We start from the raw sequence: 23597 nt of genomic DNA, 5'->3' as shown, positions 1-23597 counted from the left end.
GGGGACACTTGGTTATTAAAAGTGGAAGAGAATCCTATTTGCTGCTATAGAATGCCAGTAAAATCACTTGGGAAATTTAGATTTCATTTTAAATTACAATTCTGTACTCTAAAGGTAGGCTTCCCCCCATTAGGTTTTCCCATTAGAATCAATGCCCATTTATGGCCTTGAATGAAAAGACGCTCTCCCTCTCACCTTCCCAACCTTGTATGTGATTTGCAGTGGTTGGACAGACATACTTAAGGTGCTTCCCTTCAGTTTAAACCAAGAATGTTTATTGCCCATATTGCTATCAGGTTAAACAACCCTGCTATGAACAATTCTTAGAACCTTCTGTCACTGTTGGGAAGTAGATGGGATCTCAGGTCACTTCACCTCATCACTATCACTAAACTAAGGTGACCAGATTTTCACATTGGTAAAGTGGGACACACCATTGACTGGGGGGGGGGTCTTGATTAAAAATTTGGTGGAGCAACAAAAATTTTCATAGAACGCATAGAATGCAAAAATAGTATTGTAATATATATATTTTTACTTGAGACATAAGTACAATTCGCCAGGTGCCCTCAGATGTCCCTCCAAAAGTGGGACAATTTGGTCACCTTATACTAAACATTATAAATCTTAACTTGCATGCAGCCAACTCACTCCCTACCTGATCAGCCCTCCCTTGGGGTATGTTGCCAATAGGGAGAGAGCACTCTGCCAATAAGGGCCAATCAGTTAAAATTGTGCACTACCAATGAGGGACAATCAGGAAAATTGCATTTAGGCAGCCAGGAAAAGCCTCTACCCTGGGAATGTTTACTCATGAGTGAGGGCCAATCAGGTCAAATTACACTCTGTTAATGAGGGCCAATCAGTTCAAATCACACTCTGCTAATGAGGGCCAATCAGGTCAAATTGTGTGCAGACAGCCAGGAAAAGCCTCTACCCTGGGAATGTGTACTCATGAGTAAGTCATGGCCTTCAGCCAGGATAGTTTAGCCCCAATCAGGAGGGCCCTCAGCTCTAGTAGTTGAGCCCTAATCAGGAGGGAGGTCTCTCACAAATTAGAAGCAGCTGCTTTTAACCACTACACAAAGCTGTACAAATTGCCATTACATATAGCAAGAGCATAGACAGAAGAAGCTGTTGCAGGAGAATGGTGTAAGTTTTTTTCCCTTGCTCATTGACTTTTTCTCTTTGTCTGGGTGTGTAGAGGGGAGTGCTAGATATTCCCCCTTCTGTCTCCATCCCAAGCAGCTCTTTCCTCCAGGGAAACCAATCTCTGCATTTGGGAGAGGAGTTTTCATTCTGGGGGTTCTCCAGGTCCCTCCTGGAGGCTGGCATCACTGAACAGTGACAGGGATGCTAGCCTCCAGCTGGGAGCTGGAGATCCCACTCCTGGGGTTTCTCAAAACCTCAAGAATGTTTCATGGGTTTCTTAATGGTAAAAATGTTGAGAAAAGCTGACATGGAGGCAGTAATTGAGAAGCCCTCTGTAAGTTCTTTGCCATCCGATGTTTTCATGTTTGACTGTAACATACAACTGTGTACTCTGATATTGAACTGAAGAATGTACTGGAAAGGTTTCCAGTTTTGCTATCAATTAAATACTTTCATTGGAGGAAGAAACTGTGACAAGTTTATGAATTATTTGATATTTATTGTTATTAGCAATCACTGCCACCCAGCATTTCTCTTTGTTTCTCTCTTTGAGAGCCAGCCTGGTGTAGTGGTTAGGAGTGTGGACTTCTAATCTGGCAAGCCGGGTTTGATTTCACGCTCCCCCCCATGCAGACAGCTGGGTGACCTTGGGCTGTTCTGATAAACTGGGTGACCTTGGGCTGAACTGATAAAGCTTTTCTAACCAAACAGTAATATCAGAGCTCTCTCAGCCTCACCTACCTCACAAGGTGTCTGTTGTGGGGAGAGGGAAGGGGATTATAAGCTATTTTGAGACTACTTCGGATAGAGAAAAATAAGAACCAATTCTTCTTCTTCTCCCTCCCCCTACCTGGAGCCTGGCATCCCTGCACCTCCATGGGCTCCAAAACCAGGGCTTTTCTTCTCCAGGGGGACTGATCTCTGACCTGCAATTCCTGCAAATCCTCAGGTCCCAACCTCTCCCATCCTGCAACCTCTCTGCCAGAGTCCCCCCCCCCCCCAAGCAAATCCTTTCATCTCCAGGAGCCTTGACATGGGTTGTTGTTATAGAGTCCCCCCTCCAAAGTATCCATTTTTCCCTGGGGAGCATATCTCTATAGCCCAATTCCAGGAGATTTCCAGGCCACAGCTGGAGGTTAGTGACCCCTTCATCAGGAATGTTCCTTGAGGCTTATAGGTGGGGCCTCAAGAGTCCAAGGGTGGGCAGGAGCTTTTGCCATGTAGCCAGCCCCCAAGAAGGCCACAGTGCAGGTGTGGGTACAACAAGCTGTTACTCTAGTACAGGGCTAGTCAAACTGCGGCCCTCCAGATGTCCATGGACTACAATTCCCAGAAGCCCCTGCCAGCATTCACTGGCAGGGGCTTCTTGGAATTGTGGTCCATGGACATCTGGAGGGCCGCAGTTTGACTACCCCTGCTCTAGTACATTATAAAACCATTTAAATGCGTTTTTCCCCCAGACAAACCTCTTTTAAATAGCGTGCATAAAGCACAATGTGCAAGAACAGTGTTGGGTAGGAAGGAGTAGTTTAAGGATTTGGAGCACCAGAGCCAGTTTAAGGACTTGTGGGGCCCTAGCAGAGTACCATTGCAGTGGGAGCAGCCAGACTGGGGGCGGAGGGTTCTTCCAGTGAAAAAGGGTGTCATTCAAGTCACCTTTAAAGAGGGAAAATGGGGGGAAAGCTACAGCCCTCATCCATTGGCGGAAGGTATTGTGCATGACCCCTGGAAGTACGGGGCCTGTAGCATGTGCAACCTGTGTTGTATTGATAAACCAGCCCTACCTATGACACATGGCTGTCAAAATACTGGCTTCAACTTTCTGTACCAATTGCAGTTTCCGAACACTTTTCAAGGGCAGTCCCATGTACAGCACATTGCAGTAATGTAGTCTAGATGTAACCATAGGATGCACGATATTAGCCAGAGTAATTGGTTGGCCACTGTGTGAGACAGGATACTGCACTAGATGGACCACTGATCTGATCCAGCAGGACTCTTCTTAGGTTCTTATCAGGGGAAGCCAACACTATGCCCTGCTGGCTGTCCAGAAGAATTCGTTAGCTACTGTGTGAGACATGATGTTGAACTAGAAGGACCACTGGTCTTATCCAGCAGGACTCTTCTTAGGTTCTTATCAGGTGAAGGCCTTGGCCACTATCCCTGTTGCTGGCTGTCCAGATGAATTGGTTGGCCACTGTGTGAGATAGGATATTGAACTAGATGGACCACTGGTTTGATCCAGCAGGACTCTTCTTAGGTTCTTACTTGTACTGCACAGTGAAGCAACAATATTGAACACCATCACCTTCCCAACCAACTGGCTCTTCTTTCCCTAAACCCTGATGAAGTCTTGCTATTTGGCGCTATATAAAAGATTTGCCAGTTCACATGTTTTGGCTATCCCTTTGAGTGTGTTTTTCAGACTGAATAGGGGAAATGGCATTCGTGTTATTTACACAAAGTGTCTCCAAAATCTAGCTCCAGCAAATGACGGAAAACAGTGAAGAAGCTGAATCTGCCGCTTGACAACCCAATGCCCTCCTGTGTGTATCTGGGCAGGGAGGGTAGTCAATGAAGGTGTGAATCAAAGGGCAGGTTCCAGCAATATCTCAACATTAGTGATTCTGGCCTGTGTTCTTACCGAAGACAGTCTTTAACAGTTGAGATCATCAGGAATGTGTGTTGGAGCAGATAAAAGGTTGTCAATGACTCTATTAAAAGATTAGGGACTCTTGCAATGTAAAATCTCCAAACATGTGCAGGAATTCTGAGTTCACAGATGAAAGGACAAACTATTTGATATGGGGACCCCTTGGGACATCTTTTATGGGCAATGGAGTCTTTTCACTACCCTTGCGAGTATGTGCAGGCATATACCTGAAGGTCACCGCTGGATTTCACTGCTCTTTTTCACTTCAGTACATGAAAAACATTTCATTTCTCCCCCCTTCTTTTGCCTGTGGGTTTGTATTAAAGATAGCTGCATGTACGACTTTGACTTGAACTTGAAAGTTGTTAGAATCATTCTTTCCATTTACATTCTTGGGGGTGGGGAAAAGGAGAACTGGATCCGGTGAAATCTTTCAGCCAGTCTCACCTAATTTCCCTTTTAAGCAATAGGAAGAATATTTCCTGGGGTTGTGGGGCAACGTGGATGAATTTCTGGGTGAGTTGGGGGGGGAGTAAAGGAATGACATTGCCCCCTTTTCAGCCTTCTGCCAAAATGGCAGGAGCAGAGAGGAAAGCAGGGAAAGTTATCTATTGTACATTGTTATTGTGTCCTTTCTCCAAGGACCTCAGGACAGTTACTCCCCTCCCTCATTTTATCCTAATAACACCCTCTGAGGTAGGTTTACCAGGTCCCTCCAGCCCCTAGGGTTGGCTGATCCAGGTTGGGAAACCTCTGGAGATATGGAAATGGAGCATGGGGAAGACAGGTGTCTCAGTGGGGTGCAATGCTTTAGAGTCCACCTTCTAAAGCACCCATGTTCTCCAGGGGAACTGATCTCTGTGGTCTGGAGATGGGCTGAAATTTCCTGGAGGCTGGCATCCTTAAGTAGGTTCCACAAAGAGACTGATTGATCAAGTGTAGGCATCCTCATGGGCACTAAGCTGCCCACCAGTACTTTTCAAAACACAAGGTGGTAGGGCTGCCAGCTCTGAGTTGGAAATTTTTTGGAAATTCAATGTATATCCTAAAGGTTTGGGATGGGAAGGGAGGGACAGGGAACTAATCTCTGTGGTCTGGAGATCAGTTGTAATTCTGATATATATCAAGGCTGCATTTGGAGGTTTTTGATCTGATAGGCAGAGCCATTGTAAGGTGGGGCCTGCTGTCATTCAAAGGGAACAATTCAAAGGGAACAATTTTGCATGGCTGTAATAACAGCTGCAGGAAACCACTGGAGGGTTAAGAGGACTGGTAAGCACTCTGGGATCCTTAGTCAGTGTGTTTCTCCATTCCCCATTCAGGCTCACCATCTTTTAAAATTCCCCTTCACTTTCTCCTTCCTGTCTTCTCTTTGGAACCTCCTTCATTCCTTTTTAATCTCCTTCTGTGACTTTTCTTTGCAAAACAAGAAAAAGAGGCATTCCATTTGGCCCTGCCTACTGCAACAGCCTTTCAGGGTTTGGTTCCTCCTTCTGTGGCCACTGTTTTGGAATAATGCTCACTACCCCCTCTCAGAAAGATTGGGGACCCCTGATTTACGTCCACCCAGTGAACTTCATGGCATTCTCCCAGTGTAAAACTCTAACCATGGTGTAATACTGGCTGTTTGCAATGATTTATTGGACACTAAGGGTCATTCCGCACAGCGGTAATGTTGTTGAATGTAACTGTTGTGAAACAGTACTCAATCCATATCAGTCTGGCTTCTGTCCTGGCCACAGGGTGGAGACGGTACTGGTCGCCCTGCTGGATGACCTCCGTTGCCAGCTGGATAGAGGCGGGTCGGCCGTGCTGGTCCTATTGGACCTGTCAGCGGCCTTTGACATTGTGGACCATAAGATCTTGGTCCACTGCCTTGCCGGCATGGGGATAGAGGACACAGCTTTGTGCTGGATATGCTCCTTCCTCCAAGACCGGACCCAGAGGGTTGTGGTGGGGGAAGAGTTCTCGCGTCCTTATAGACTCCCTTGCAGGGTCCCTCAGGGCGCGGTTCTGTCCCCCACCTTGTTCAACATCTTTATGCGCCCTCTGGCCCAGCTTTGGGCTGGGTTGCCATCAGTACGCTGATGACACCCAGCTCTATCTCCTAATGGACAGCCACCTAAACTCCCCCCCGGAACCATTTGCCAGATGTTTGGAAGCAGTGACAGAATGGTTCGAGCAGACTTGCCTGAAACTCAACCCCTCCAAGACGGAGGTCCTGTGGCTGGGAAGAAGGGTGCAGGAACAGGAAGCGCGTTTACCCACCTTGACGGGAGCGCAACTTACCATCACGCTCCAAGCCAGGAATTTGGGGGTGACCATCGACGCCTCCCTGACTAGGGAAGCGCAGGTCAAGAGAGTAGCGGGCCAGGCATTCTTCCATCTTTGCCAGGCCTGGCTACTAGCACCCTACCTGTCTCCTTACTACCTGGCTACAGTGATCCATGCGACAGTCACCTCCAGATTAGATTTCTGTAACTCACTCTACGTGGGCCTGCCCTTGTCCTTGATCCGGAAACTTCAGCTAGTGCAAAATGCAGCTGCTAGGGTCCTCACTGCCACACCTTGGAGGGCCCACATCCAGCCGGTGTTGAGGCAGCTGCACTGGTTGCCAATTGCTGTCCGGATCCGGTTCAAGGTTTTGGTTTTAACCTTTAAGGCTTTACGTGGGTTGGGATCCACATACCTGAGGGACCGCCTGTCGCCCTATGTGCCCCGCAGGGCTTTGCAGAAGGAAACCTACTGCGGGAGGAAACCTACTGATCATTCCTGGCCCCCACCTGGTGGAATGAGCTCCCGGGTGAGCTGCGGGCCCTGCGGGAGCTGTCAGCATTCCGCAGGGCCTGTAAAACAGAGCTCTTCCACCAGGTCTATGGTTGAGGCTGGGATTGGCAAGGAAGAACATTGCCCCCCTGGGCGGTTTGAAATAGTCATCATCACCCTCCATCCCCCGATGCCCTTGTTCGGGTAGGGGAGACTGGTATTTTCCGCCGTGCTGGGTATTTTATAGTCTTTTAATGGGGGTTTTAATGGGGGATTTCAAGACTATTGTTACCCGCCACGAGCCTGTAGGGAGTGGCGGGAAATAAACCGAATAATAATAATAATAATAATAATAATAATAATAATAATTAATAATAATAATTTTTAACATTATGCATGACATCATATACAATCCGCAACACTCCCGCAAAAAGCACTTTGATGTAGTGCTTTTCAGGGAATCGTAAAAAGTAGATTCCCCCTTAAAATACCACTTGACTCCTGAGAACAACCTGCAACACATCCGAAAAAGACATGTGCATTCTCAATATAGTGGTAGGAGGAAGGTTCCTCCTTTGCTTCTGCCCCCAAGCTTGCGGGAGATGGGGAAGGCTTTTTTTCCCTTCAAGCCGCCGATAGCAACAAACACGTGATCACGCGGCTTCTTTAACCAAAGTTCCAGGACAACTAATGCAGCAGTGCCAAACAGAAAGCACCCTTCTTCAAATGTATTAAAACTTTCCAAGCGTTGTCACCTGCAGTCATTGCTCGAAAAAAATTTTTTTAATGGAAACATGTGTCAACGAAAGCACGTGAGTGTGGCATGTTTTGTCCAATAAAGGATTGTTTTGGGAAGAGAAACCGAAATAGGGCGCTCTATGGAGCAATGAGTAAACACATATTGTGTTGCCACTTGTATTTTTGGGTTCTTAAAACAAGAATTAATGGGGAAAGCATTAAAGGGAAAAGGATATCGATTTGATTGGCTCTTCAGTTTGATTGATGGCCAGAGGCCGGCAGAAATGCCACAAATTATGTCTCATTTGTAGAGATTCAGGTAAGACCGGAAACTTGTGGATAACTAAAACAGCACTAGTGGGAGAGCCTTTTTTCTGCTAGAAACAGCTGTGTGCGTTATCAAAACCTGTCACTATTAATTGTAGTGCTTTACGATAGCTCTTACATTTAGCTACATTGGCGGTTGTGCGGAATTGCCCTAACTATTGGATACATTTTAGCATAAGGGAACATTAACCCTATTCCAGTGATCCCAGTTCAGAAGTCACACTCAAATCTCATCGAAATCTAACAGGTTAATCATGTTTTAACTTGTCCATTCATCTGGGAGGTACACATAGTCTCTGGATAGGGCCCATTTTATTTTTTTGCAGGGGGGGGGGGTAAATAGGCATGTTTTCATTGCATTTTCCCAGTAATGCCAGTGATGGTTTCAAAACTCTGAATTAAATTTTAAATATGGATTTTTCTTTTGGTGAATGGCTTTTATTAAATGGGTTTTCTTCCAGTAGGGTGGATGGTACTTTGGCTTAAAATAATATTTTATGCCATGTTAACCGTTCCTCAACCCCAAGTAAATATTTAATATGAAGTATATTAGAAAATAAAGCAGGACACTATTAAAACTGCATGAGCATCAGCAAGTTAAGGCTTAAGCTTAATCAACCAGGTCATCAGTGAAATCATAAAAGCTGAGTCACAAGAGTTTTGATGCAGTCCATTTCTGTCCCTTGAAGTATGTCTCTTTGTTGCTGTATCTTAGTCAACAGGAAGGTTTATGCCTAGCTGATGGCATGACAACATAGCTCTAGGGTGACTCTCCATCATGACAGCGTTGAGATTTGACTCTTGCTATCCCTGTTCCTAATAGGGTGCTCTAATCACTATACTGTACTAGTTCATAAAAGGACCCCTAAAGACAGGAGACCCCTAAAGACAGGAGACCACCCTGTTCAAGGGAGGGGAAAGATATGGTTGCCATCACCCAAATGGGTTGAGATCACTTGGAATGGCAAATGATTTCCATATTACAGAAATCAGTATCCTTAGAGAAACTGGCTGCTTTGGAAGGTGAATTCAAGGGTATGATATCCTGCTGGGAACCCTCCCTTCCCAGTCTTCCCAAATTCTTATTTCCAAATCTAAAAGAATGTTTTGACCTGGAGTTGGAAGCCTTGCTACAGCTATATCCTAAATAACTCGAATTGGACAGGTTAGTTAAAGTAGATAGCTTTTGAATGGTTGTGAGGCCTAAGCATTTTGGATTAATGTGCCCTCATCATCCCAACTCTGGTCACTCCATAGGCCCACAAGGTCTTTGTACAGAGCAGGAAGACAGTTCTCAGCCACCATTTCCCTGCCCTTTTTGAAGTCCACTTGCAAGCCATGTATGTCTCCAATTTCTTCTGGTCTCTCACAAAGACCTTACAAGAGGCAAGTAGTAGTGCTGGCTGGCCAGCTCTGAAGCTAGATCTCTCTGAAAAACCTTCTGAACTATCTTGGGACACCACAGATGATTTGTTGGGTCAGTGGTGCCTCTTTAATGGACTGTAGCTCAGCAGCAACATTCACTCTAATCCTATGGTCTCCTGCAAGTATGGCGTCCCAGACCCCCAGAGAGTGGTGCAAATATAAATTATCTCTGGTCCAGGCCCTACCTACACATGCTGTCTACTGGCAATGGTGGGTTTTGCCATTACTGACAAGAGACCTTTGAATTCCCAATGCTGGCTCATCACCATCTTTGTCCGGTCTTGTGTATAACATGTGTGCACAAGACCAAAAGAGGGAACATCATTTTTGAATGTACCAAGGAGGAAATAGCTATAGAATAATCATGCCAATACCTACTTTGAAATAGTTGCTGTCCTAATTTGGTGTAGAGTATGAGACTGAGCTGGTCCAAAACTGCAAAGATTGTACCGCAAGGCTATAAAGAGGACAACCCAACTCTTGATGGACCAGTGGTCTGATTCAAGGTAACACAGCTTTGTGTATATGTGTCCGTGTAGCTAATGAGCAGATTTCTCTAGTCCCTGATGTTTTTCTTTCTTTCTCTCGTTCATCTGTCCGTCCGTCCATTGCATATTCAGTAGCGATGAATTAAACCTGCTTGGATCAGTTTGGAACTGGTAAACCACATGATCTGGAGAACAACCAGCACCTGAACTTCGATGGGAGGCATGGAACGAGGACAGTCTCTGGAAAATGTTCATGCATGAAATGCATTCATTAGGGGTGAGTGTATTTCCTGATGCTAGTGAGTTGGTATGGTGTTGTGATTAGGATATCAAGCAAGGATCTGGGAAACCCAATTTCAGATCCATGCTGTGCCATGTAGCTTGCTGCTAGAGTCATGCCTTCTGCCTCGCTGACCTCATGGAGTTTTTGCAGGGGGAAAGCAGTGGTGAGATGCCAACATATGCTGTCCTAAACTCTATGTGTGCAAGGGAGAGATTTAAGGAACTACCAAGTAGCGCGACCAGGATCCTTCAGCTAGTTCTCAATTCTCACATTTTCTTTGCAGGGGCAGTTGCCACATTGTCATCACATGGGATTTTATTGCTTACTGACAGAGCATTTGTGGTCTTCCGCTTGCTAACATTAAGTCAGGTCAATAGCTCAGTGTGGAATTGCCTGTGATTTTCATGTCTCTGGCTACCTTAATGTTTTCATTTACACATATTGACGAGGGACTGCGCTGCAGTATCAGGGATGAAATGTACCAACTGTTCCACACGCTCTGCAATGCTTCATAGCTCTCTGTGTAATTTCTAGGAATGATAAGGTAGCAACAGCCCATGACGTGCTAAACAGATTTTATCATTCATTCACACACTATACATTTCTCTCTCACCTTTTCCCACAGTATGCCCTCCCCCTCCCATCAGCATTTTCTCCCTCACTATATTTTCTTGGATCTCAACAACAAGTATACTCTTTGTAAACCAGATTATAGCCTGCTCAAAGTCATGTTCCGATTCAGATGCCCTCGGGGAGAAGTGGCAAGGTCTTAGGTCCGCCATAGATCTTCAGCAGATAAAGATATCAGAATCTGCAGGGAGGGAGGGAAAGAATTCTTCTTGTACAAGAGACCAGGCTTCAGTATGGTGTGGTGTGGCTCTCCATATGCCCATGGACTGCAATTCCCATGAGCCCCATGCATGTGCTGGCAGCCTGTTTCAGCAGCCTGGTGCTCTACTCTCTTTGCAAGTCTAAATACCGCCCCAGGAATGTGCTGGAAGGGGCTCGTGGGAATTGTAGTCCATGGATATGTGGAGAGCCCCACAGTTTGGCCACCCCTGGTACAGTGGTTAAAATGTTGGATCAGAACTGGGGAATCCTGGAGTGTGATGAAGCTACAAATTTTTTCTACTCAAAACATCAATCTCTATTCAGGCATATCCATTTTTTCTCCTCAATAAATAGCCAGAGTTGATCAAAACCCCCAGGGGACTGTTGGAAGAGGCAAGATTTGCAGTGTGCGTGACTGAGCAGATTATAAAGAGTGTCCAGCAGGGGGCATAGTAAGATCAGGAACTTCCTGAAGTTTTTCAAATTACCTCTAGGGTGTGGAGTAGTTCAATAGGAGACTTCCTGTTCTTTTGAGCATACTTCCTCTTAGCTTGCCTCCAGAACAGCAGTTGACAACAGCTAGAACTGTTCAGTCTCTCCTCTCCTCTTTCTATACACACAGCTGTTCCTCTTCACAATAAAATGATTTAGTTTATTTTAAGCAGCCTGGTGCTTTGCTCTCTTTGCAAGTCTAAACACTGCCAACAGAGACTGGGGGGAGGGGGGTAGACTGGAGAGCAGTGTTCTTCTTAAAAGAAGAGCTGGTTCTTATATGCTGCTTTTCTCTACCAGAAGAAGTCTCAAAATGGTTTACAGTCGCCTTCTCTTTCCTCTCCCCGCAACAGATACCCTGTGAGGAAGTTGAGGCTGAGAGAGCTCTGATAGTCCTGCTCGGTCAGAATAGCTTTGTCAGTGCTGTTTCGAGCTCAAGTTCACCCAGCTGGCTGCATGTGGGGGAGCGCAGAATCAAACCCAGCTCGCCAAATTAGAAGTCCACACTCCTAACCACTACACCAAGCATTTAGTCAAGGCTGTTTGAGAAATCCACATTGAGCTGGACCCAGACAGAGTGAGAGGAAAACGAAGTGGACCTAGACAGAGTGTGAGGGAAATGAGGTGGACCCACACAGTGTGTTAAGGAAAACTTGTATCTAGGTCCTTGTTTTCGTGACATGGACTTGAAGTGAGTGAGAAATATAGCTGGTGCTGCTGTTGCCTAGCCAGGAAAGCCACCTTAACTGGAAAGTTTCTACCAGGCCTGGCTGTGACTTTTAAAAACTTGATTTATGTAATGTTCCAACAGATTTTTCTTTACAGAAGATGTGCAGCATGTGTTTAACTGCCCTTGGTTCTGAAATGTGTTTTTCCTTCATATTAACCACATCCCATCAGAATGATATGGTTAAGTGGGTCTAGTTCTGGAAAAAAAACAACAACAACATTAAGTGATATTTAATATTAGCTATGAGATCTCTGCTGCCGTGCAGAGGGGGTAATTAAGCATGTCAGATGAGCGGTGACACAGACAAAGCATGTACAAATTGAGAAATGGTTTATTGAGGGTTCAGTGTAATGGCTGACACTCTCCGTAAGGTCAACTTTTGCATATTGCAGACAGATGAATTGTGTTGTAGGCTCCTCCTGAGGCTCAGAATGCACTGTTTAGCATTTAACGCAAAACTAAGATGCGGCAAAGGAATGAAATGGACAATTGATTAGGATGCAGATGACAGCAAGGAGGAGGGAGATGGGAGAATAGGCCTCTTCCCTATGCTATGTTCCCCAAGGGGGCAGAGTACGACTGTGCTAAGGAAAAAGAAGGACAAAGAATTATGTTTCACATTGTCAGGTCCTTGGGTGTTTCCACAGAGGTAGTGGCTCAGGCTCTCCCTTTTAGTCTCCAGCACAATTGGCTCAGATGCCTCGATGCCACACTTCTCTCCCTCTCTCTCCTTCTCTGCTTTCCAGCTGCTTCTCCTTTTATCCTCCTCTCCTTTCGCTGCTCCACCCCCTGAGGGCTTAAAGATCATCATCAGTTGTTTTCCCTCTTCCAGCTGGAGAGTGTGTGCTGCTCAATCAGTGTCTCGGGCCTGGCCTGCTCCTCTAGGCAGGGGTAGTCAACCTGTGGTTCTCCAGATGTCCATGGACTACAATTCCCGTGAGACTCTCCCAGCATTTGCTGGCAGGGGCTCATGGGAATTGTAGTCCATGAACATCTGGAGGACCACAGGTTGACTACCCCCTGCTCTAGGGCAACTGGGTGTCTTTGATCCTAGTGGTTGCATGGTTGTCTGTTCCTTCTGCCTGGACAGCTGTTTTTCTCCCTTCCCCTTCATGCCTCCTGTTGGTATGTTTTAACTCAGTGGTCCCCAACCCCCGGTCCAGGGACCTGTACCGGTCCGTGGATCAGTCGGTACCGGTCCGCGGCTCCTCCCTGGCCGCTGCCTCGGAGGCTGCCCTGCCACTCTGCCGCTGGCTCACTTTTGGTGCTCTCCAGCAGCCGCCATGGCTGGGGCTCCCCCTTGGTGTGGCACTGTGCAGCTGCTGCTGGCAGCGCCTCCCAGCGGGTAGCAGGAAGTCAGGGGCACCAGCGGGAAAGCAAGTGGAGCAGGGGCTCAGGTGGCGGCGGTGACGTCCCTCGGCAAAAGACTACCCCCCCCCCCCCAGGCCTCAGTAAAATTGTCAAGCGTTGACCGGTCCCCGGTGATAAAAAGGTTGGGGACCACTGTTTTAACTCACTCCCCATGGAGGGAGCTGTGGGCTGAATTGCTCTGTGTCGAAGGGCTTCACATGAGTCAGGGGAAAGGAACCATGAGACACCTATAGTGCCAAAGTTACTCCTGGATATGTGCCAGGGCAGCCATTCTCAACCATATCTTAGTCCACAGTCCTTTTGGATCATTTCTCAGATCATTTCTCATTTCTCAAAAGGACTCTTCACAGTCCTTTTGGATCATTTCCCCCCGCATTAGGCCGCCCACTTGCACAATGAGCTAGGCTAAAAAAAAGCCTAGGCTAAGGATGAACTCACTGTACTTGCCATACCTTGACTTATATATCCATGAAACAGATTTCTAGAACATTTGATGGAGAGATGTGCATGTATTCATTGTTGTTGTTTTTTTCTTGGATGCTTTCAAGCACACCTAAAAGACTGGATTACATGATTTCTTCCCCCCCCCTTTGACAATGGTTAAACTTTCTAGCAATTAATGACATCATGTGTGACAAAAAGAACATTTTATTAGTTCAGTTACCGGGGCCCCATAAATCCTTTTGGGGGCCCCTCTGTGGCCCCCTTCAAATGTGCCAAGGCTGGATCTGTCCCAAAAGTAGATCTGATCTCCATATGACAGACATCATTTTCCCTGAAGAAAATGGTTGCTTTGGAGGAATGTCATTATTCCCCTCTTCTCAAACCCTACCCTCCAAAGTTCCCCACCCCCATTTCCAGAAGTCCTCCAACCTGGAGTTAGCGACCATGGCAAAAGCAGAAGATAGATTCTGAGGTTCACCATCTGTAAAGTCTTAACAATTCCATTCCCTCTTTTTTCTTGTGTTTATTAAAAAAGTCCTTTCTGCCTGAGTTAAAGACAGGTTTTCTTTTTAATCAAATGCTGCTTTGATTCGAGGCAGGTCAAAGTGCCGTGAAAAGCCAGTGCGGATGGAGGAATGGGTGGGCAATCTGCGACTCAGTCAACAGAACTTTGTGGCCTGTCAGAGAGCAGTGACGGAGCCTCTGGGCTTGCCTACTGCCTAAATAGAAGTCCTCTTCTCTGGTGCTCATTAGAGTCTGCTCCCAACTGAGTAGACTAAAGGCTGATCTGCCTCAAGGCCCTCTTCTTTTTCCTCAACATCCTCACTAATCTATTATGCTACGTGGACTCTGTGGGCCGTTCCGCATTCATCCAAAATAGCACAATGGTTACTAATTGAAATCACTACAGTTTTGCCGTTATGCACAACGTCGTTGACAATCTGCAACACTCTGCAAAAAGCGCTTCGTTGTAGCGCTTTCAGGGAAATCCCAAAAAGTGGATTCACCCTCCGGAAAGCGCTACACTCCTGCAACCAATCTGCAACATTAGCGAAAAAGTTCTGTGCGTTACCATTGTTGCGGTTTCTGCAAAGTCCCTCCCCCTGGCTCTCTCCTCTGATCTTCCGGCGAAGCGATCACCATTTTTTTTTCTCCGAGCGAGCGGAGATCAACGCACCGGCAAGCCTTCATTTACCCAGTGAGGCTTCCCCCGCTGCAGTCCCTCTGTTTAAAGTCACCAAGCACAAGCATCGCAGAGGCCCGTTTGCTGGTTTATTTTCACTTTATTTTTCACACTGTTTTTGGCCGAAAATCGTGCCCGTGATGAAACGGCAGCTCAAACACCACCTGCTAGCTGGATGGGTCTCTCCGTTGCAACGAATCAACGCATATTCGTTGCAACGTGTGTGTGTGTGTGTGTTTTTTAAACCTTCCTTAAAGGGGAAGGGGCTGTTTGGGAGCATGATAACGGCCACCCATTGGCTGCTTGACGGCCAGGGGCGGGACACAGCTCAGCAATAGCGCTTCCTTTCTAGAGATTTTTGCCGAGACTGGAACCCTGTGGGAAACGATAGAAACACAACTGGATTCCACTACAAAGGCAAGTATGCATAACAATGAATTCCACTATTTAAAATGGCGATTTTTCGTTCAGCAAACAATTTGCTACATGGATCCCGGTGCGGAATGACCCTGTTTTGTTCTTTTTTTACCTCAAAAACCTTACTTGCAATTCCAAAACTTTTTCAGAGGAGCATAAATAGAACTTGGCTTTTAAGACTTTCACATTACGATTTGAATTTCTGTCAAGTTGACAACTGCTCCATGCCCATGCCGACACTGAGGAACAGAACAAATTGGTGTTCTTTGTCCATTCAAGCTTCTTTTCCCAGAAGTTGCAACTAGGCTTAAGGGAGAGAGCTCAAGAGAGAAGGTTTATGCAGTTTCTGAGGCCGGCTGGGCCAGCCTTTTCCTCACCTCCCAGAGTTGTGGCCTAAGGCAAAAACAAAAGCGAAACCAAGGTTAGAGAGATCTTACCATTCTTTCCTGAAGGGCCTACCAGCTGCCTAAGAGAATTTCAGCAACTCTTGATGTTGAGGGACTATTTCTTTTTTTCTTTTTCTTTTTGTTCCAATACTTTAGTTTGTAAATCACCTTGAATACATTGGCAGAAAGCCACATATAAATGCAGGGTTTATGTGTGTCTGCGAGTTTATACAAATGGGCCTAAAATGATTGAATATCACTTAAGAAAAAACAAACAAACATGGTTTGATAGCGACTGAGCTACTAATTTTGGAGGTGTTTGAGCATGTCACAAAGTATGGATTGGGCTACATTAGGGATGCCAGCCTCCTGGGAATTACTGCTCATCACCAGACTGCAGAAAACAGTTCCCCTGGAGAAAATGGATGTTTTGGATCTATGGCATTGTTCCTATTGAAGCCCTTGTCCTCTGCAGGTTTCTTTAGGGTTACCAGCTCTTGGAAAATACCTGGAAACTTTGTGGGTGGAGTATGAAGTCTGCAGGATTTGGGGCAGGGAGGGACCCCAGTGGAATATAATGTTATGGAGTCCACACTTCAAAGCAGCCATTTTCTCCAGGGAAACTGATTTCTGTAGTGGTCGGATCATGTTTATAAAATCTCATGGATGGATTGCTGTAATGTGCTCTATGTGGGGCAACCCTTGAAGACAGCATGGAAATTACAGTTGGTCCAGAATGCAGCAACCTGACTGATATCAGGAGCGAGCTGCCGGGAATACGTGCTGCCCATTTTGAAACATCTTCATTGGCTGCCGGCTTGTTTCTGAGTGCCTTTGAAAGTGTTGGTGGCCTTTCATTACCTGAGACCCAAATATTTGGGAAACCATCTCCTACCATATGTCCGTGTGCACCAAGTATGGTCATCAGGTAGCCTGATAAGGTATGCCAGCCTCTAGCTGGGACCTGAGAATCTCCCTACAATTATAGCTCATCTCCAGACTAAAGAAATCAGCTACCCTGGAAAAAATGGCTACTTTGGAGGTTGGACAACATAGCATTACATGCCATTGAAGTTCCTCCCCACCCCAAATCTATCCCCGATTTATCCAGGCATTTCCCAACCCAGGGCTGGCAACCTTAGACAGCCATTTGTTGGCCACCTTATCATTCATGGTGTCCCATCTGGCATCAACCAGAGCCTGGCCTTTTCCCATAGTGGTTCCAGCTCTGTGGAACTGACTCCCTAAAGAGGTTAGAGAAGCTTCCTCCTTTGAGATCTTCAGGAGGTGCTACCAGACATTCCTGTTTGTCAAGTAATTTGAGGGGGTTTGGGCAGCAGGTCTCCTTAAAGGAGGGGGACAGAGGAAGGGGGGGGGGGAAGAGGAATCTGGGCCTTGCAATGCTATCAGCTTTTATCTGGGGATTGTTTTAATTATTATTGTAAGCCACGTTGACCCAAAAGAAATGTGGGGTAGAAATATTTTAAGAAATAAATATAGATATAAATCAATGCATACAGGTTGAAGTTCTTCCTTTCCGAAACCCCACCTTCCCCAGTCTTTATTTCCAGGAAATTCCCAATTGGGAATCAACACCCTGCTCCCTTTCCTGCTCCTCACTGTCTTTCTCAGTAGTACATATTGACTATGTTTGCATTCTTAGTACTCCATAAGACAGCTATTTATACCTATGCAAAACTCCTGGTAAAAACCCTGCACACTGGTTCACCGACAGCCAGCCCAATCCTATGTGGAGTTACTCCAGTCTTAAGCCCACTGAAATCAATAGGCTAAAGTTGGAATAATTCTGCATAGAATCACACCGTAATACACATTGTTTAGGAGTTCCTGCAAAATAAGCTAATATGGAGTTAAATAATGACTGCATCATTGGGCATTTGTGGCTGTGGCAGGATGGGAGTGTTGCAGAACAGTGTCTGTTTCTCTCTTGTGAAAAGCTGGAGGGTATAAAGAAGATCATTGCTAATCTAGTCAGCAACTCCTTGCCTGTATCCAGGGTTTGCTTCATAAAGCATCTCGTGCTCTCAGAAAGCCCCACATTTTTGTTTTACGATAATCAGCAACCTGATTTTAAGATTCCCTGTATTATGAAATGACTGCAGCAGATGAGATGGTTGGCCCTGCCAGGCCCCAAAACAATGCCGTTAAGAAGGAAAGACCTGCAGTCAAAGTAAGTCTGATTCGATGATAAATGAACTCTCCACTGGATGCCACTGTTGTCCCACAAAGCATCATGCCAAGCAGAGTTTCTTCGGCAGGACAAATGTTTCGCTTGAAAAATAGAGGATATTTTCTTGACTCCAAATTCCTGCAGGGAACATGTCTGATTGTGATAGAAGGCGCTTCAAAAGGTGAACACTTACTCTTTTAGCACAGGTCGCATATAAATGGTGCTCCTATCCCAATGTTTTCTTTTCTGTTCAGCCAGTTCTAAAATTTTCATTTCCAGTCGTGATGGCACGACTGTCGTATTTCGATGATAATCTCATCGTGCCTCTCTTTTTTTAAATATAAAAAGGAAGAGAGCAGAACTGCATCCTTCTTTGGTTACCACAAATATAATGTCCGTTAATACTTGTTTTTCCTACCGCTGGAATTTATTTGAAATGTAGCTCTACTAATTTCCCAGAGAGGCAGGGAAAGTGCATTTCTGGATTTAGAGATGCTTCAAAGCCGGTTATCGATTTTGAAAGAGCTTTCTAAAAGAAATTTAAGGAAGTTTTCAAAAATTGCAATAAAAATATAGACCGGTCTTTCTTGTCCTTTTTACTATTGAGGAACCCCTGAAACATTTTTCAGCCTTCGAGAAACCGCAAGAGTGATGTCAGCAGGCAACAACTCCATCACTTTTTGGAAGTCATTTTCCACCCCTTTCCACCCTCTCCAGGCCTGTTATTGGCTATTTTGAGAGGAGGGAAGGTTGACAGAACCATACATGGTCAAATTACTTCAGGGGTGGACAAACTGTGGCCCTCCAGATGTCCATGGACTACTATTCCCATGAGCCTCCATGAACATCTGGAGGGTCACAGTTTGCCCAACCCTGAATTATTTGGTTTAAAATAATATTAATAATTAATTAACTCCCACTCATTTGTCAAACCTTTCTGGGGCTGTCAGGAAACCCCAGGGCTTCATGAAATCCCTGTTGAGAAAGCCTTATATAAACTGTCTTCCACCCTACAACATGGCCATGAACATTTTGGCATATGCCTCAAAGAAGCCCTCTTCTATTTGGCCACACAGCTTGGTGAAATATTCTGGACATAGAATTATCTAGCCATTCTTCTCTCCTGGGCCCCAGCCTACCAATGAATCAGGTTCTGAGCATTATTTCAGGGCCTGTAAGATAGAGCTCTTCCACCAGGCTTTTGGTTGTTACCAATGATACATAAACATCTAATGGGTCCCACCTATCCATTCCTCCCCATCTGTTTCAAGACATCTAGATCATAGTTGTCTTGGGTTCTGTTTCAAGACATCTAGATCATAGTTGGCTTGGGTAGAAGGGGAAGAGGTTCTGCAAAAGGTGCTACTGATATTGAGATTTTCAGTGGAATTGTTTTAAATGAAGTTTAGATTTTATACTTAGTCTAATTTATTATTTATGGATGTTTATATATGACATTGTACACTCTTCTGAGTCAGTTTGCTTGGGAGGGCAGTACAGAAATTGGATAAATAAATGAAATCAGTTTTCAACATCATGGGGTGGTGGATGAAAGCAAGAGAGATACTGATTTCTATCTGCAGAGTTCACCACACCTGCAATATATGTAGAACATTTAAAGATACAAACAAATAGAAGCACCTGCAAACGAGAAAGCTCCTGGTTTGGTTTAATGCCTATTCCACACATGTTGGATAATGCGCTTCCAATGTGTTTTTGCAGCTGGATTTTCCTGCGCGAAATAGGGAAATTTACTTCTATAGGGCATTGACTTTTTTTTTTTGCTCAGTCTTGGCCAATGCCCTTCTTCTTTATAACTCCTGTTACACACGGCTTGCACCTGTGCAGCTAGCCAGGTAACCAACATTTTTTTTTTTTTGGTTAGTCAGCTTCTCCATTTTCAGGCTTACTGAACAAAGTTCTGCCCGTGCTTCTCTCCCCCCCCCCCTCCATGCCTATTCAATGGAACAGCAAGGGATCAATATCAGCACATTGAGCGGTTTTCTAGGAATACCCCTGGATTCTCTTGTATTTGCTATAGAGATCAGGGAAATTCCTGGAGGATTGCTTGGCATAATGATATCACCCAGAAGTAACGTTTTCTGTACTGCACACCACCTCCATCTACCCCAATACTTAATTCTTCTGCCTATGCTAGGCATAGGCTGAGAATCCCCCCCCTTTTCCACCAGTGGAACAGCCGATTGGATCCTAATCTATGCAGTCCATTTTTCTCCTGTTCATTGGGATAGTCAGTCCCCATTGGAACACAGTGCACATATGGGCTATAGGTTTTCAGAACTTTTTATCCAGAAAAATCCACTAACTATCGGTTATCAGAATTTTTTATTCAGAAAATACAACACTAGCAGTGCAATTTTAGGCATGTTTATTCAAGAGTCACTTCCACAGTATTCTTGGTAAGACGTTTTAGGATTATAGCCTTAGTATCCCAAACATCTCATTCAGGCACCATATTGGTTCAGCTCATTATATTAATTAGGTTTCCATTTCAAACAATATGATTATAGAGAAGGAGCTTGATGTCAAGGTCCTGTATCTACCAATGTATCTACATGCTCATGCTCCTGCCTTGGTTATTGTGACTCCATTTCATTTGTCTTTGTCTTTAGTGCTTGATTAGCTCTGTAGTAGCTGGGATGGGTCTAGCAAGGTTCAGAAGGTGGGGATGTGGGGTTGGTACTTGCTGCCTCTGTCATTCTATCAGGAGGGGCAGGTTGTAAATCTGTTGGTTCCTGGGCTGGGGTTATCTCCAAGTCTTTGACGACAGGCTGAGATGCTTTGTCTGGTTGGTAGTTTCATTTCAGGAAATCATCAGAATTAATGAGAGGGGTGTCATCTGAAGTTTTTGTACCTGACCTTGGAATTGGGGGGAAGAAGTTGGCTTTGGAGATATAGGGACATTTGTAGACATGCTTTAGTCTTAGCAAGAACCTGGAGAAGTCCTGTTTCATTTGTTCCTAAATAAAGAGATTCCCTTCACCAAAGTCTGATTATTGGGAATGTTGACTGGAACCTCATTGGAGCCTTGCCCTCCCTCCCTTTCTAGAATTTACACTTGAAAGGCTTGTGACTGATTTCTCACCAGCCCCTTTGGCTGGTTGGAGGGGCATAACAAATGACTGATGGGGCCCAGGCTGACTGTTGATTCTTGTAAGCTGTTTTGTGGACAGAATAGGACTTCTCTATTGGCTGAGCACTTCGTTTAGCCAGTACTTATTTATTTATTATATTTATATACCGCCCTCCCCAAAAGCTAGTTGGCTGGTGATCCCTGGCCCTAGAGAAGTATTTTCGGTCTTGGCCCCTACCTGGTGGAATGAGCTCCTGAAACAGCTAAAGCCCCTACAGAAACTTTCCCAGTTCCAAAGGGTCTGCAAGATGTAACTCTTTTGGTTGAGGTCAGTAAACAACTAATTTGTAATTGTTGTTGAGGGATTTTAATGGATTTTATTGGGGGTTTTAAAATGTTGTAACCAGCCACGAGCCGTAAGGGAGTGGCGGGCAATAAATCAAAAGATGATAATAATAATAATAATAATAATAATAATAATAATAATAATAATAATAATAATAATAATAATAAAATGATACCATCTGAACAGGCCCTCCCTAAGAATAACCCCAACCCTGAATTCCTATTCAGGAGAGACACAGAAACTAAGATTTTTAGTTGATGCAAGTTTGGAGTGTTTTAAACTGTTTTTAATTGTTAGATTGTTTATTGTATGCATTAAATGACATCAACCATGCTGAGCCAGTAATACCGAGAGGGGCAAGCTGCTATGGATGTACAGGGAACAATACTGTGGGTCTGGTTGCCAGTAGAAGTGCTTTCAATTCACTGCCAACTTACGGAGACCTGTGTGGTTAATAAAGCAAAAGATAAATAGAGGAGGCTTACCCATTGCCTGCCTCTGTAGCAACCCCAGGCCTCCTTGGTGGTCTCCCATTCAAATATTAACCATCAACAGCCCTGCTCAGCTTCCAAGTTCTGAAGACCGCGGGCTAGCCTGAGCAATAGAAGTCAGGGCTGATTACTAAACTCAGTATCTTCTCTGTTGCATTCCCGTGGCTGCATTAAATGTATGTGCAACTGACCATGCTGAGATCTCCTGTTGTCTTCCTTATAGGGACAAGTTAACCAGCACATTAAATAAGCCCACTAATTTTTTCCAAGTGTCCTATCATTTGCAGAGAAGCCTCGGAAAGATTGGCTCTTTGGATCAGTCAATATTTCTCTCTGTTACCTCAACATGATGTTATTTTAGTTAAGAGTTTATTTACTTTTCCACTTCTTGCTGTAAGCAAAGATAATAAAGACCGTACTTGGCAATAAAGGGACACCTGGAGGGAGAGAAATTGCTTTTAATTTGGTTAGACGCTTTGGAGAATCTCAAATGCTGTTTATTTTAAGATCTATCAGATGTTATTTATCCCAAATGCTCTTCCTTCCAAACCAAACCAGCTATTTGTTGAATCCTCAAGGCTTCAGGCAGACCCCATTTGCACAGGAGAGCGTGGGTGAAGTAATGGATCCTTCTGTTGAATTTCCTAAATAAAGACATACCAGGGGCATGCATTTTGATGATAATATGAGCTCAGAGCAGCAGCCTAGCCAGCGGATGTTGGTAGAAGATTTCTATTAACACCATAAGAGGTATGGGTTGATGCTGAGGAAAGCAGGCATCAACTTGTCCAAAAGGTCAGAAGATGCAGTGATGGAGATCACAAGTGCCTAAAAGGTCAAATGGAGAAATCAAGGATAGAAAAAATATCCAGGTGTTGATCAACAGGGCAAATAACAAATTCCATTCGGATCTAGAAGATCTAAAGAAGACCCAGGTGCTTCAGGGCCTAAGTGTCAGGAATCAGGCTGAGCCCAGCCGGTGGAGTCCCAAGTGAAAGCGCATCAAGAATCCAACAGTCGGTTGCAAATTCCAAAGTAGAGCTTTATTAGGCAAAATCCACAGTTAGCTGAGCATGCCAAGATCTTCCTAAGCAAAGATCTTGATAATAACAAAGTACAAGCGAAACGGGTGGGGTAGATATTGTTGTTGTTGTTATGTGCGAAGTCGTGTCTGACCCATCGCGACCCCATGGACAATGATCCTCCAGGCCTTCCTGTCCTCTACCATTCCCTGGAGTCCTTTTAAGTTTGCACCTACTGCTTCAGTGACTCCATCCATCCACCTCATTCTCTGTCGTCCCCTTCTTCTTTTGCCCTCGATCACTCCCAGCATTAGGCTCTTCTCCAGGGAGTCCTTCCTTCTCATGAGGTGGCCAAAGTATTTGAGTTTCATCTTCAGGATCTGGCCTTCTAAAGAGCAGTCAGGGCTGATCTCCTCTAGGACTGACCGGTTTGTTCGCCTTGCAGTCCAAGGGACTCGCAAGAGTCTTCTCCAGCACCAGAGTTCAAAAGCCTCAATTCTTTGACGCTCGGCCTTCCTTATGGTCCAACTTTCGCAGCCATACATTGCAACTGGGAAGACCATAGCCTTGACTAAACGCACTTTTGTTGGTAGGGTGATGTCTCTGCTTTTTAGGATGCTGTCTAGATTTGCCATAGCTTTCCTCCCTAGGAGCAAGCGTCTTTTAATTTCTTTGCTGCAGTCCCCATCTGCAGTGATCTTGGAGCCGAGGAAAATAAAATCTGTCACTATCTCCATTTCTTCCCCATCTATTTGCCAGGATAGATA

The 23597-nt window shown here is 45.1% G+C and overlaps 1 long non-coding RNA gene across 3 annotated transcripts in view; it reads left to right on the top strand.

The window, feature by feature from the left end:
• Positions 1-1064: 1064 nt before the first annotated feature.
• LOC143818985 (uncharacterized) overlaps positions 1065-23597 on the top strand; it is a 114311-nt gene continuing 91778 nt past the window's right edge. For all 3 annotated transcript variants that reach the window (XR_013224719.1, XR_013224718.1, XR_013224717.1), the window contains exons 1-2: positions 1065-1152; positions 9682-9826. This is a non-coding gene — a long non-coding RNA (uncharacterized LOC143818985). The remainder of the gene's footprint in view (positions 1153-9681; positions 9827-23597) is intronic.

This window comes from Paroedura picta, chromosome 10 (genome assembly GCF_049243985.1).
Source record: "Paroedura picta isolate Pp20150507F chromosome 10, Ppicta_v3.0, whole genome shotgun sequence".
Lineage (NCBI taxonomy): Eukaryota > Metazoa > Chordata > Lepidosauria > Squamata > Gekkonidae > Paroedura > Paroedura picta.
This window is presented reverse-complemented; position numbering and strand designations above follow the sequence as displayed.